The sequence below is a fragment of the Myotis nattereri genome (assembly GCF_964212035.1).
Source record: "Myotis nattereri genome assembly, chromosome: 17".
Lineage (NCBI taxonomy): Eukaryota > Metazoa > Chordata > Mammalia > Chiroptera > Vespertilionidae > Myotis > Myotis nattereri.
In genome coordinates, this window is record NC_138092.1 from 31,869,389 (window position 1) to 31,877,992 (window position 8,604).

At 50.7% G+C, this 8,604-nt stretch overlaps 1 pseudogene across 1 annotated transcript in view; it reads left to right on the plus strand.

Moving 5' to 3' along the window:
• LOC308533261 (solute carrier family 38 member 6-like) overlaps nt 1-3,916 on the plus strand; it is a 29,194-nt pseudogene extending 25,278 nt beyond the window's left edge. Inside the window, exon 2 of the transcript in view lies at nt 3,810-3,916. The product of the transcript in view is annotated as a solute carrier family 38 member 6-like (transcript). The remainder of the gene's footprint in view (nt 1-3,809) is intronic.
• The last annotated feature ends 4,688 nt before the right edge of the window (nt 3,917-8,604 follow it).

Sequence of the window (8,604 nt, forward strand, 5' to 3'; positions counted from 1 at the left end):
TGAACTGTGCTGCTGCTGTTGCAGCCGAAGGGTACGGGCTGGAAGCCAAATCCGTTACTGCCCATCTTCTAGGTTTGGGGACGGGATTGTCTGCTTGGTGTGGGAGGCAACCTGAGACCTTGGTGCTGACAGAGGTTCTGAAGAGACGGGGACCTGCGGGTCTTCGTGGCCCCCCCCTTGCAAATCGGAGGAGAATCATCCTTCATCTCTCTCCCCGCTCAAGGATGCCCTTGGACCGAGTCAGGTGGCCGGGGAAGGAGGGAGGCGGGGCTCCGCCGTCAGCGGCCACTCACCTGCTTTTACAGGCTGTCTGCCCAGGTCCCGCGCAGGTGACCCCCGGCACAGTGGGTGTGAAGGAACAAACGGTCCGAGAGCAGACAGATGAAAAGGGCGGCTCGTCCCCGCTGCTTTATTAGAAGGCAGAAATGCGGAAGCGTAATGTCCTTCAATTTCCTGGCATCTATAATTTATTGTATATTATTGTTTGCCCTCCGTGGGGTGTTTCTGTCAGTGCCTGGATAAAATAGGAAAGCATTACTCACACGGCCCAGAGATGTGGACTCTGAGCTTGTCTGTCTCTCTCGTTCCCTTACAGAGGAGGGGAAAGGAAAAAAAAAAATGACCCCTTGGCTCTGCTGTTGTCGACCAGAGAATGCAATTTTATAGAATACTATGAGCAGATCTTTGTATCTCACCCTCAACTGGATAGCATTCAGATGGTGGCTTACAAAAACCCGGGCCACACTCAGGAAAACGTGGACAAGCGAGTGAGGAAGCCGTGCGATGCGGGGCACGCTCCTGTTTCGTGCTGTTGTTGTTATTTGAGCTACTAGTTCAGGGGGCTTGGGGGTGGGGAGGGGGGCTTCTGTCCTGCCCTCACCCAGTACTTCCCTGGTTGCATGAAATCGAGAACATTTGTTTTTCTCTTTCCCCGAGAAGCATTTTGGAGACTCTAGGACGCATAAGGGGGCTTTTGTTTTGACGTTCAGAGAAGGCTATAAAAGCAAGCGTCTCTCCCAAAGGCATAAGGAGGGAAATGGGTGTGAAATTAATTTTAATGGTGGATAGAAACAAAATCTGAAAGAAAGGTTTAAAAGAAAGCTTCCCACCTATTTGACCAACGAAAGGTGTTTTATAGTCCTAGGGACCAGATTTCGAATTTTTTGGGCATCCGGTTCAACTAAAGTGATGCTGAGCCGCGGAAGAGGAAAATATAACCGTGGGAGGGTTGATTCTATTAATTGGATTCAGTTGTCCGGGTGTTTTTACCCACTGACAGGAAAGCCAGTGCTCCGTTCCTCGAAACTCACTACTGCCAGGTTATGTCAACATATAAATCCCAAGGACACTTGAGATAGGCTCAGACAGGTTCAAGTACGTCTCCCAGGGAGCACACTTGACCCTACATGGGAGCCTAGTTTACGGAGCCTGGGAACTTTGATCCTTGGCGATGCCCTGCAAGGTAATCTCAGGAGAGCCGAGAACAGTCACTCCCAGCTCCCCGCCCTGCTGATCCAAGCGAAACACATGTATAAGCTCCAGCCTCAGCCCCATGGGCGCAGCGGGGCGCAGGAAAGGACGCTGCAGCCATGAGTGGACAGGATGTCACTGAGCCCCCTGCTGTCTGGTGCAGACAATGGAGGGAGGAGAGGGAGCCGCAGTGGCTCCGAACAGGTGGGAGCTGGAGGACAAGCACTTGCCCAGCTGGGGAGGGCTCTGTGCAGGCAGCGGATCGCAGGAGCCGGTGAATGATCACAGGAGACAGCTCCTACGAGCTGGGATGCGGCAGGATTCCAGGCACAGGAACGCCTGCCCGGGAACCAAGGCAATCTGGAAGGCGACAGTGGGGTGGGTCGCTGAAGGGGCAGTGGGAAAAAGGCCAAGGGAAGGGCAGGAGGGCCCGGCTGCAGATTGGCAGGGCTACTTGGAGTTCCAGGGCGCTTAGGATTCTTGTCCACTTGAACACAGTCATTGGTTCTCCAGCTCTGCTAAAACCGTAATTCCTTTGTCACAGTCCTTGGCATTTCAGCTTTGTTTTTTTAAGAGTAATATTGCACCCATATCAGTCACCATTTTCGTAATAGAATGTTAAAACGTGAGAGATGACTCATCAAACACTGCCTATAATAAAGACGAGTGGATCCAAACACAGGGGGAAAACCCATTGTTTGAAAATTTTATTTTTAAAAAATATTTTTATTGATTTCAGAGAGGAAGGGAGAGAAAGAGAGAGATAGAAACATCAATGATGAGAAGGAATCATTGATTGGCTGCCTCTTGTACATCCCCTACTAAGGATTGAGCCCAAAACCCAGGCATGTGCCCTTGATCAGAATCGAACCCAGGACCCTGCAGTCCACAGGCTGATGCTCTATCCACTGAGCCAAACCGGCTAGGGCTGTTTGAAAATTTTAAAAGTGTTTCTTTTAAAATGTGTTTTTTAAAAATTATTTTTTACTTTTCAAGTACAGTTGGCATTCCACATTAGTTTCAGGGGTACAGCATAGTGATTAGACATTTATATAACGTATGAAGTGATCTCTCTGATAAGTCTAGTACCCACCTACCCCAAATGTAATTTTTAAATTGGAGAAGAGGGGACCACGGAATAATGATTATTTCCTGAGACAGTAAGAACTGTGAATTTCCTTTCACCAGGAGGAGTGTACCTTTAAGGAATACACAGAGATGTCAGAGGTTTCAGGTGCTTTGAATAGATAGTGCTGAACTATTCTGTAAAATCACTGCAGGAATACTTATGTCTACCAGTGGTTTCTGAGAGACTGGCTATTTCCCACAACCCTCTCCCCAGAATGGAAGTGATCAGCACTTATATATCATAGGCCAAGAACTGATATTTTGTTTTATGTTGACTTTCTCTGATTGGAAGGATGAGTACTTATATCAATCTAAACCCTCATCTAAATGGATATCTACCTATACCTATACCTATACCTATACCTATACCTATACCTATACCTAGTCTATTGTCACCACTTGACTCTCTTCTGTGAATTGCCTGTTCAAATGCTTTGCCCATTTTTCTACTTGACTCTCTGTCATTTATTATTTTGCAGTTCTTTGTATCTGAGGCATATACCATTAGTACAAAAGAGTAGCATTCAGCAGCATTAATTTCCTTAGTTTCCCGATGTAAAAGTCTAAAAAGCCATTTGATGTTTTTGTTTACATTTTTTTTCATAGGTTTGCTGGAAACTCATGTTTCTTCTGCAAATAGCCGTTGCCCATCGTTTAGGGAGGTGCTGATGGTGGTTTTCTTACTAATTGTAAGAGGTCTTTACAGGCTATGAACCAGGGTCTGTTATCTGTGGTGAATAATGTGTCATGCTTGGTTTGCAGGGGGACTTCTGGCTCTGTGGACAGGATTTGGAGAAGGTATTCAGCTTTGGCTTGTATTCCCTCAGATTTGGAAGTCAAACATAACTCACCATCCTGAAGATTCACTTCCTTTGGAAAAACATGCAGCCTGGTCTACACAAGAAGTGACATCTCTTCTTGTAATATGGCTTGGACCACGCACCATAGTAACCCTGGCCTTATTGTGCGCCAGGCGCATTTGCTTGACTTTGTTGCTATTGAGCTAATGAACTAAAATGCCTCTGCTTTCTCCCCTGTCCACAGGGGCTGGGGCCTACGGTGGGGGTGGGCAGGGAACGGGGATCTGAAAGCAGACGGCAGATTGGCCAAGCGGTAGGAAAGGCAGGCAGGAGACTTGAACGTGGCCTCAGTGCGCCCTATGTCTCCGCTCCTCGCGGTCTCCGCCTTCATCTAATGCCCTCCCTTGGCAGGTAGGCTGGCCTTCGTCACGTGGCAGAAAATGTCTTGCACCGTCAGCCCTGGAGAGAGGCAGCCTCAGTTCTCCTTTAATGCCATCCGGCAGCCAGCGCTCTCTTGAGGGCCCGGTTTGGGTCAGAGGTAGGGTTGTCAGGTAAAACACAGGATGCCCCGATACATTAGAATTTTCAGAGAAACAACTCATCATTCTTAGTTGTAAGGGGCTCCCCCCAAACTTTCACGAGGTAGACGGAAAAGTTATTAGTTGGTTATCTGAAAAGCAAACGGAACTGGGCATCTTGAATGTTTATTTGCTAAGCTTGGCAACCCTAACCAGGAGCTTGCTTCTAGACCAGGTAGCCTAGAACCAGGGCGCTGGGGGTCAGCCTCCCATCAGTTACCTGCAGCCAGGGGACCTGATCATGTCCCCACGGCTGCCCACTTGCTGATGGTGGGGGTGGGGTAGTTACTATGCCCAGCAGACAGCCCCCTGGGTCTGCCCGACTCAGACTAGCGTTCCTCAGCCTGGATGGACTCTCTGCAGCTCCTTCCCGTGGCTCCGGCTGCCACGTCACAGCCGGACTCTCAGCTCAGGGTTCTGTATTTGCTGAGTCTGTTGTTGGCTCTCCGATTCTGGTCCCTGTGCCGTGTGCACTACAAGCTCCATGAGGAACAGGGCCTGGCCGGGGCTTCTCCGAGGCATCGTGACATTTCATCAGGGCCTGGCTCGTGTCAGGTGCCAGTACATGAGTTCATCCAGGGAAGCTCGTCCACCTGGGTGGGAGGAATGCAGCCCAAGGTTCTCCTATCTGTCCCATGGTTCCCCGCCCACACCTGTCGGGCAGACAGCAATCTTACAGGAGTTCCAGCACTCTCCTTGCCGGCTGCACCTCAGCACTTGCGACACACTCACCCGAGGACACGTGTGCTCATCTTGTCTACTTCACAGCTCCAGACTGCGCAAACCCACGCTCGCCTTTGGCGCCTTCCACCCCGCCTGCCCATCACCACCCAGCCTCCCCTGCAGGCGGGCTCCGCTCTGGGTGTGGGCACCTGTGTGTAGGGTGACCCTACCAGCAAGGGGAGAGCAGGTTGGGGCACAAGCATGGAGCAGGACCCCATGTCAGGACCACAGGAAATCTGAATGAGCTCATCGAGGGAAGCTCGACCAAGACCCCCTGGATGGCTTGTTCACCGATGGCTCCAGAGGGCAAAGCTGTGCGGTCTCCCACCCCTGCACCCTCTCCTCCCCACCCTGCTTGCCCGTGCTCACTCCCCCTCCTCCCATTTCAAAAGCATTAACCATCTGCTGGACACTGAAATTCTTAGACAATCATTTGAACCACCCTGCAGTACAGCAGTTTGTCCTGGTGTTTCCATTTTCAAATGGAAACATGAGGAATCGAGAAACATCGAGAAAACCCAGCCTAAGAGCCTGCACCTGTGGGCACCGGTTGTCCAGTCACGGAGCCTCTGCGGATGGGATGTCAGACCCAAGGGCCTGCACTTGGCAGGTGGGGAGGCAGGTAGTCGGGGTAGGTGTGCTGCGCAGGACTTGGTCCGCGACCAGACTGAGGGGGGGCCCTGCCCGCCCCCTTCCTCCGGAGCCAGCGCCACCCGCCCTGGCGCTGCACCGGCACCTGTCTTCCTTCCGCCTTTGTTTCCATTCATTCCACTGCAGGTCAGCTGCCTCCTCCCCACATCCAGGGAGGCATTATTACTTTGCAAACAAAACATGTCCTGCTTGCCTGGCAAGATGGGTTGTCTGGAGAGATTTCCTGCAGACTGCTGTGCTCACATCGTGGCTCAGGATTCTTGTAAACGGCAGTCACAGAGGGTGGCACTTCCTGCCGGAGAGGAGCCGTGTCCTCTCCGTGACCTCGGCCTTATTATCCCTTGTGGTCCATCCTGCAGTCCCTCTCTCCTTCCCGCCGAGGGCCTTGTCCTGCCGACCTGAGGACAGGCCGGGCAGGGAGGAAACCGCGTCCCTTGGTGGTGGCAGGGGACAGACAGATGCTGCAAAGGGGGGCGTGCTCCTGTCTTAGTCCTCACTGGCAACCTGACCCACTCACACGCTGGCCCTCCCCCAGGACCACGAAGGCCAAGGCTTGCAACGTTCCTGGGCTCCAGTGAGATCAATGATGTCAGCAAGTCAAAGGTGGAGAGAGTGGGGTTCCTTTCCTGCTCCTTTCTAGAGCCTTCCTGGATTGACGCGATTCTAATCCCTCAGCGGCAGCTGAAAATGTGTTTCCGGGCTCCACTTCAGACCATGTCAGCCACAGACTCTTTTCTACCTCCAAACTGCATTTGCCTCTGGCCCCGGAGTCTCTGTGTCTTCTCTCTCTCTCCCCCTCTCTCTTTCTCTCCCTCTCCCTCAATTCTCTGCCCTTTAAAAAGGGGAAGCCGATTGGGAGGCAAACCTAAACCCTGATTTTTGAGTAGGGAGCAGCCTTTCACATGAAAAAATAAAAGCACATACATTAATAGCTTAGAAAACAATGGTAATATTTAATTAACCTTTGGAAATGGCTGATCTGCAAATCTGCACGTGTCAGCTCATCTTCAGAACAGAGGAACTGTGTGTGCCGATGCCAAAATCAACATGCCGGGTCCGTGCACTGCTTCCATGGGGATTTCATGGCAGGGGTGGGGGGTGGGGAGTAAGACCCCCCCCACACACATCAGTTGTTTTACTTTAAAAATTCATGTGATCCAGCCGCCCCCGTCAGGGCTGGCCGTAGCCTGTTGTGCTACACATCTGAGGACCCCATGTTGCAGCTTGGCTCCTCTCCCTGTCATTGTAGCAGACAGGCCGCAGGCCTCCTGGGGGAGCGAGGTCACTTCTGATGACAGCAAAAATCAGCTCGATGCACTTGGAGCTCTCCCAACACAGTGCATGTCCACAGGACAAAGGGAATTAGACTCATCTGCAAGTGTCAACTCTCTGGCTTTTTAGGGATTTCTTTTTTCCTTTTAAAGGTGGTATGCTCTCAGTTGGAGAAGGCTTGTCATCCAGGGAGCACGGAGGTTGGCTCATTAAAACGTCACCTGGTTAAATACAGTAAATCAATGTTGATGACATTGTTTCAGGTATTCCCCCTCGCGGAGCCGGCATGTCATGCTGATCAACTTTTACTCCCATCGAGGCGAAATGGAAACCCCTCCTTTCTGCCCTGCACCCTGCACCTGCTTTAATGAGGGCGTCTCGCCATGTAATCAGAAGCCCGAGTTGATGGGTGGTGACTACCACCTTTCACTTCCCTTTATCAACAGTGAGAGCAGGAAGAACCAGGGACGGTCCTGTTTTGCTCTTTGGGACTTCCAGAACTCAGGAGCGTGGGATTCGGGCAGTCCCAAAGAGCATGAATATGGAGCGGTTGATTTGTACTTTAAACGGTACAGACACACCCGTTTGAGATCAATAAGATGCAGTTTGAGATGTTAAAAGAATGGCTGTCACTTGTAAAAAGGCTATTGCTATTGCCTTTATTTGTTTTGAAGCATCAGAGAGAAAAAAGTTTGTAGCTTTTAAGAAATGTGGCAAATCTGCCGAGCTTTGGGTAGGAGAGATCCAGGCATAGGGAGACTGGGTCAAGGTGGGAAGATACACACCTGGTCAAATGAAGCAACTGTCTGCTTGCTAAGCTCTCCTTTTTCCCTATTGGAAGAACACGGCACAGTTGGGTGCATAAAGGTCATGTCCCTGTCATTCTAGCAGGTTCAAGAGATGTGGAGATCCAGGAAAGAGGCCAGCGTGCGTGAGATCTGCCCAGGGATGACCAGGAGTGCCTTTCTAGAAGAAAACAGAGCTCATCAGTGAGGGCCACATCTCCAAGGAGCAAGCCTGACCATCAGTGACTCAACTCGCACATCAAGGACAAGAATATCCGTGACCGCAGTGACCCACAAGGGATCCAATGATCAGATCTACCAGTGGCGATTGCTGGGCTGAGGGCCTAGGTCCTTTAGTCCCTCAAGGCAGGGAAGGCAATAGGAAGTAAGTACCGGGAGATAGAAAGAAAAGTCATGGTTTGGTCCTTAGCCTACACCTCGAGAGCACGTACTACACTCCAAGCTTATTCTCAACGCTTTACATGCCTTATCATATGTCATCCACACAACAAACCAATGAGGTATTTACTGTTGTTAGCCCCACTTTACAGATGAGGAATCGGAGGCACAGAGAGGTTAAGTAACTTGTCCCAGGTCACACAGGATATACTGATTCTGAGTTGAAAGAGGACGGTGTGAGTTATAGCCAATGGTTTGTATTATTTTAATGGTTTTCTGTTTGATCTTGTCTTTATTCTGTTTAGTAATTGGCCTCAGCTGGTCAACTTGCCTTTCACAGTACATAGTAGCCCTGAGAGGTTCCAACTGCAGGCTTTTCTGAGACACCCACTCCTTTATCCGCTCCAAGATGCATGGTCTTTCCTCTGTGAGAGCAGAAACCAAAGATCTTAGGTTGTTGGGAGAGCACAGCCATGCTGAACACAGGGGCAAAAGTCAGCCAAATGGAAAGATGAGAGCAACAGAGAGGATATAACACCCCCTCTCCCCAGAAAGCGCAGCTTCAGGAGGGAATTAGAAAAGGAGCAGGAATAGCAAACCAAAGGAGACACTTATTTGTAGAAAAATGAAGACAGTTTTCACCTGGACTTCTGCCCATGTGGCCCAGTGCTTCGCGTGCCCACTGGACTGAAGACTTGAGTGGTGAACGTTACATCAGGACCCTTCGGTCATTGAAGCACGGAGCTGGGAGGGCCTCAGCAGGTGACCTGGGTGGAGGGCCCAATTCTGACCTGGGCA